Below are 7,048 nucleotides of genomic sequence, written 5' to 3'. Positions count from 1 at the left end.
TTCCATGATAACTTTAGGATGGGTTTTGAATTGTGAATGATTATTGCAGACCACTCCGGGATGAGTTTAAATGATTTCAAGATGCTTCCAAAAGATTTAGGAAAAGGGGTTGGATTACCCCAGGATGTATCCCTTTTGAGTAAGACTGGTGGCATTATTTTAAAAGGACACTACTTAGACTTACGTATAGTGTACTGGAAAAACTCTTAGGGAATTTTGCAGCCGTCACTTTCCCTCTTTGACTTCTATGCTATAGCACCCAAGTCATTAACTAAGTTCGCTGATTTAGTGTACAAATCTACAAATCCCCCCCATGTCACGAACCAATCTGTAAACTCCCTCATTTCATTTCTCACCTCAAGCTAATATGTCCTCACACCCAGAAAACTCCCACAATTCCAAAGCGCTGCCTTAAAATACGCAATCTTCAAATAAACCCAAGCAATGGCTTCCTTTTGGTTTAATGCACCCGATATATGTTAATTAGAAGTCCTTCCTGGTAGAAGCAATGCAATCCCACAAAAATCCTATAAAAATCCAAAAGCAATGCAAACTCAAGACAATCCTATAAAAATCCCAAAGCGATGTTAACTATAACCCTGAAAAGAAACCCTCCTGCAGGCATTACACTCATTGGGTCTTAGTCGTCATTTGGGTAAAATGATATGACAGTCGAACAAGGCTAATGGGATATTATTTTTTTTTTAAATTACTAACACCTGCTTTTTATTCAATTGCATTTATTAAAAGAGGCACAATGAGGTTCAACCTGAAAATGGGCACATATACACAAGCATGACTGTAGCAATCCCAGAACTGGGTACTTTACAATTAGTGCACATGCATGGATTTAAAAAAAATAATACCAGCCAGGGAGTCAAACCCGGATAAACCCAGTAAGCAAGATGTCAGGTACGGACCAAGCTCACAGAGCAATTGTGAAGCAGGTACCCAGACTCAGCACAGCTTTCAAGGAAGTTAGGCGGGGAGCCAGAACCAGCCAATGAGTCAAATTGAGACCCAGGGCAAGCCCAGGGAGCAAGGGCGAAGAAGGGACCCGGAACCAGTGCAGGGAGCCAGATGGGTACCCAGACACAGCCCAACAAGTAAGGAAGTTTGTTAGGGACCCAGAACAAGCTAGTGTGTCAAATGGGGAACCAGAGCAAGCTGGGGAGCGAGGGATTCTGATGTGGACCTAGGGTGAGTCCAGGGATCAGGGGAGTCAGATGGTGACCCAGAACCAGCCCATGGAGCAAGGGAGGGGGGCACAAGCACAGACCAGGGAGCTGGGGGGCACGTCCCATCCCAGGGAGGAAAACGGAGGTGTGGACACAATCCAGAGATTAAACGAGAGGGTGATGCAGACCCATCCCAGGGATCAAGCAAGTGTTGGGGCGGCCCTTGATTAGCCTTGGGAGCAGAGGAGAGGGACGACGCAGACCCAGCCCAGGACGCAAAGGGGACGGGATACCGGCCCAGGGAGCAAAAGCGTCAGAGAGGGGAGGGCACAGAACCATGCAAGGTAGCAAGGGGTGGCAGGGACCCAGCCACAACGCAGGGAGCAAGAGGTTTGGGGGCCCCAGACAAGTACAGGCAGCAATGGAGTTCCCCTGAACCAGCCCAGGTAGCATTTTATAATACAATAACTAAATGTTTTAAAAAATAAGATGAATTTTGCACTCTGTAAAAAGTGACTAGACTTGCGTAGAAAAAGACAAGTCAGGTGCCTTCTGCTTCAGACAGTAGATCCCAATTGTGCTCGGCAGTGCTTTTCGGTATTCAACAGCAGAGTGTTCTGCAAAGCCCATTTCTGTTGCTTTAATGGATACATTCTGAAAGGCAAAAAGGAATAATTCTGTAGAAATTGTTTGAAAAGAGCTGGAAAAGGACATTTTACCAACCGGTAGATTTTGAAAGGGGGTGTTTAACAAACATAACTTCGCTGAAGAAGTGCCTGGCACAGAGATGCCTGGATGAAAGGAAGCGCAGTAGACAATTAGCACTCTACAAGCTTCAAATAAATATATTTAACATGAGTGTTCTGAATGGCATTTATGTACCTTTTTTAGCTTCTTGTCGATGACAATCCAATATTAATCTTCCCTTTTCTGCCATTTGCTACGTTCAGGGTCCAGCTGTTTTTTCAGCAGGTAGCGGGCCAAGTTGCTCGTCTGCCTTTTTTTGCTGACATCACAATCTCCCTTGGTTCACCACGAAGCCTGTAACGAGAAGAATGTTCCTCTGTGTATATAAGAAAAGAAAAAGGATTAGATTTCTCAAACCTAAAAAAACGATATCAAGATCTGGAAATTGTTCAGATTTCAATATTTAATAAAGCCAAGTCCACAAGTATATGCTCTCTTTTTGGTGGTCCGTTTATCTTGTTTCCTTACTGCTTTTCTGCCTAACTGGGTATTTATTCACATAGTATCGTGCTTTGGTGAAACAGCTTTGTAAGCACAATACATACAATTATAGATCTGTAGGCTTAGGCATATAGTCGATCGCAAACTTTACAAGGTTATCGACCCCAAGATGTCTTCACAGGAATGCCAGAGGTAGAGGGGAGAGATGAGGCAGGAGAAGACTAAGATTTCACTGGCATATTGACTGAGAAAATAAAGCATTACTTTTAATAGGGGTGCCAACCAACTTGCTTTTTACTCAAGGGGTGCTTACTTCTGATGCTGTTGCCGGACCAGGATCATGCACTCGGTGGTTCCAGTCCTCCTCTTTCTCCACTGAAGCGCCAGTTCCAGGAAGTATCCGATGGCCAGCTTTCGATGCAAGTCCATTGTATCCCAGTATACTGAAATAGTAGCACAAACATTAATATTACACATGACTAGTGACCAAATTCCTTTCTACCCCCAACTGCTCCAACCCCCCCTTCTCCCCGAACTGCCCCATCCCTCTTCTTCCCCAACTACATCTCCTTCTGCCCCTACCAACTCTATAACCCCACTGTATTTTCAGTGATTTAAGACATGCAATAAGTCGTGTAATAAACAACGATAGACATGCAGCTTCTATGTCAAAAACTTACAGCTCGTTGTCGTTCGTGAGGTTGAAAATCTTGGATTAGTGATTTAAGGCACTTTATTATTAAATGTTGCCTTGTGCATAGGAGTGGCTCTGCCACGGATAAACCACATTTTGCATGGAGATTTATTTATGTTAATGTTAATAAAGGTATTTGTATCGCTCACCGTCACCAACAGTATTGGTCCCCAGGCACTCAGGTGGATCTGCAAAAAACAAGATGGCGGGAATCGGTTTGTCGGGTGAAGAGGTAATAGGAAAGTGAGAAAGTTTTGACACCTTCAGTTTGGTTTTCACCGTGCGCTGAGCTTTAGAGTGAATATCGGACCAATGCGAGACCTCGTCTTCTGTTGGTGCAGTTTGTGTTGTTTTTGCGGGGTGGTGAAGTGCGTGCAGTTTGCTGAGCGAGAAGATGGTTGTGTGGATTTTCGTGCAAGTTATGTATGCAGAGAATTGAGCATAGGGTTAGTGGGTTATGTGACTTGGGCAAAAACAGCTTTTTTTCACATTAGAATTCTTCTGTAAAGTGCTTGCATTACAATGAAATGAAGCCATTAGCTCATACCTGCCTAACCTCCGGATTTTTCCCAGAGACTCAGGAATTTTAGCCATTTCTCTGGGTCTCCGGGAAAGACCCTGGAATCTCAGGATATTTTATGGGGGAAAGCTTTCACTGATTTTTTTTTTTTTAATGCTTGCATGACTCCGCCACCACAGACTCCCTGCCCGAGTGTGGCTATGTGTCTGCAGAAATGACTGTAACGCTTCCAGCACATTGGCAAAAAGAATGCAGGTGAAGCAAAATAACGCAGGTTTATTTTTGCTTCACCTTTCATTCTTTTTTGCCGAATTTCAATGTGAACGCACGTTTCTTTTGCTTTCGTTCTTTTTGCCCGGGTTAGGGTGGGCTCAGCCCCATTGAACCACAGCCATCAGGTTTGCAGGCTGGACAACTCACTGCTGCTCTACATAACCTGATGGAATACAACTAAGGGGAACTATCCAATGTCGGTACTGCAAAATTCAGGGAAAACGTTTGTGTTGGTTCTTGGAGTTTACATGTGCACATTTTAACGTGTTGATTTAATGGAAGGCTAATGCCCTTTGTCCTATGCAATTTGGGTGGTTGTGAAAAGGCAATTTAATGAAATAAGCATATTTTACATTGAACTGTACATTTCTGATGTCACATCACTTACAACAGAGTTTACCTTTTTAACATGTGGGCGGAGCTATGTGAAAATGGGTGGAGTTGTGTGACAGTGGGCAGGGCATACATCTCAGGAATTTTGATTTTCAAATGTAGGCAGGTATGCATTAACTTCCTTCAACTTACATGAAAACGAATAAACATTTATTTCGTTTGTCACGCACCTGGCTCCAGCCTGCTTTCTGTACATGTGCAATCATATTAAATATCATAGCGCTTACTATTTGCAGCTTCTAAAATCAGTTTTCGATAGCACAGTTCCATTGTTTTAATTCTTGAACACCAGTTGTCATGCACACACAAAAAGTTTGTTAAAGAGGGTTTTCTATTTTAAAGCTTCCCCGCGCCTTCAGCATTAGCCAAATTCGTCACGCCATTCCAACACTAATAAAAAGATGGCAGAACGAGGGCTGCGCCAGCTCCGACTAGGAGGACTTGTGGTCTGCATCCATAATGGGCTGTATAACGAGCGGGGTCTGTAAGTAGCAAAACATCCACACAGGAGCAGTTAGGTGATGAGTCAAAGATATAAGGTGAAAGGTCAGAAGGCAGAGCGGGAGCCGGGTGAGGCGCGGGAAAGAGGCAGCCCGCGTCCATGAAACTAAATGGCGGGTTAAAAATAGTCCTCTGAGAAAATGTCAGGAAAAGTAGGAAAACACGGTTTCGGGGCATCTTTTTCAAATCCTAAGCACTGCAGTACAAACTCGCTGCAATTTTGTCTTGCACATCTGAAACTCATTAAGGCCTTCAGATTGCAATGGTTTCAGCAAATGAGCGGTTTGCAAATATGCTTTTTAAACCTAAAAATGACAATCCGATCCAAGGCAAATCTCCAGTGCTCAAAGGGACACATGAAAGACTGCTCCGCCCGGGCTCGACTGATAAGAAAGGAGCAGAGATATGGGGAACCGCCGGTGCCGCAGTACATCTCTGCTTCACATGGGCTAGATGCATGCGCCTGCTTGTGGTGACGGGTTGTTACTCGAGCGGCGCTGCTCTGGATGCTCATCTCCTGAATTCCTCGCTCACCTTCCCTCGGGAAGGCCCGCGAGAGCCTCCTTTCGTCTCGGCATGTACAGCTGGCTTAGATGCAGTCAGCTTTTCTTTTCCCGCGTCGTCTCCACGCCATGCCCCTCGATATTCTCGGAGTGCAGTGCTCACAGCTGCTCCAGAGAGACGAGATCCCAAAACGCTCACATAAATAAGGGGGCCCTGTGCACTCCCACCTACCTCTTCTATGGATTTATCCCGTTTTTTGTGCCTAGCAGGAGCACAGCCACCGTCTTCTTCCGCCGCCATTGCTGCCCACGTTGCCAGGTCCAAGTAAAAAAAAAAGGCAGAATAAATGCCCCTGCAAAACAAGCCCAAAACAAGCCGACTCCCACCAAAACCAGCAAAAAGAAAGAGCACTCACTTAAAATGCCGTGGTTAGGTCTCAAAAGTAAGACATTTAACAGAATAGCATAACTATACATACAACACAGTGTCAAAATAAAAATATTTTACTATAATCTGCTGCTCACCAATCAAATGTAACCCCACTTTCCTCAGAAACACTATTTTTTTTAAAACACCCTTTATTATGAACAGCACAGTAAAATAAAATCCTCTTTATTAACCAGCTGCACGCCTCTGTCAAACAATTTTATTATCACAAAGGTTATGTTTGTCAGCTTGGTTTATCATGTGATTTGCATACTTTTTAAGCCAACTCCATCAAAACCCAAACATGTCCTCAAACTGTAGCTGGGAAGATATGTGGTTAAGTACTTCAATTGCAAGACTGGACTCCATTGATTTCACCACTTCCCTAAAGCGTTTTATGGGAAAATCATTTTGATCTTGCTGTCCCTAGTCTGAAAACATTTGAGGTCCCTGGGAGTGATTTGTTTTGCAGTGAAGGCAATTCTAAAAAGGCCTCAGTCATGATATTGCTCCAAATGTTTCCTTGTCTCCCCTAGGGTCCTGATATCTCCCTTTCCAGTGCAGGGAACCAAACAAGGGGACATTTTGGGTTCATGTGTGGGGTTTTTCAGTCCCAATGGTGGACAATTTGCTATCAGTTAAGGGCAATGCAGCATATGTTTGTTTGTCATATGTCAATATGTCAGTTGTAATACAATGGGAGGAAAGTATTCTTAAATAAATGCATTATTCCGGCACGGTGAAGTTTGAGCTTGTTCCACAACGAACATAGAATACCTTGGTGCCTGCTTTTGACTGGGGTGGCAAAATATTCTCACCCAGGGGGGCATGCTTTGTAGCCCGTGGCTTCCATTTTCGCACAACATAGTCTCAAGCTTTACCCTTGCCAGATTGTGGATTTTGAGGGTGCTGGATGCCAGCTTTTGACTGGGATGGCAAAGGATTCTCACCCACAGGGGCATGCTATGTTTAGGTCTGTGGCTTCCATTTTTGCCCAACAAGGTCTCCAGCTTTACCCCTGCCACATTGGGGGGTTTTGAGGGTGCTGGGTGCTTGCGTTTGACTGTGATGGCAAAGGATTCTTACCCAGGAGGTGCTTGCTATGTGCCTGGGGCTTACATTTTTGCCCAACATGGTCTCCAGCTTTACCCCTGCCATGTTGGGGCTTTTGAGGGTGCTGGGAGCTTTCTTTTGACTGTGGTGGCAAAGGATTCTCACCCAGGGGGTGCATGCTATGTTAAGACAATGGCTTCATTTCTTTGCTGAACATAGTCTCAAGCTTTACCCTTGCCACATTGGGGATTTTGAGGGTGCTGGGTGCCAGCTTTTGACTGGGATGGCAAAGGATTCTCACACAGGGGGTGCATGCTA

The 7,048-nt window shown here is 44.6% G+C and overlaps 1 long non-coding RNA gene across 1 annotated transcript; it reads right to left on the bottom strand.

Annotated features, from left to right (window-relative positions):
- Positions 1-683: 683 nt before the first annotated feature.
- LOC138468096 (uncharacterized) lies at positions 684-5,586 on the bottom strand. Its single transcript, XR_011268202.1, has 5 exons — positions 5,483-5,586; positions 3,210-3,248; positions 2,680-2,809; positions 2,061-2,241; positions 684-1,832 (listed from the first exon to the last, which is right to left on the bottom strand). It is a non-coding gene; the product is annotated as an uncharacterized lncRNA (long non-coding RNA).
- Between the last annotated feature and the right edge of the window lie 1,462 nt (positions 5,587-7,048).

The sequence above is a fragment of the Ambystoma mexicanum genome, chromosome 4q (genome assembly GCF_040938575.1).
Source record: "Ambystoma mexicanum isolate Mex_15411 chromosome 4q, UKY_AmexF1_1, whole genome shotgun sequence".
In the NCBI taxonomy this organism is placed as follows: domain Eukaryota; kingdom Metazoa; phylum Chordata; class Amphibia; order Caudata; family Ambystomatidae; genus Ambystoma; species Ambystoma mexicanum.
Note: the sequence above shows the minus strand (reverse complement) of the source record. Positions and strands in the feature narration are given on the sequence as shown.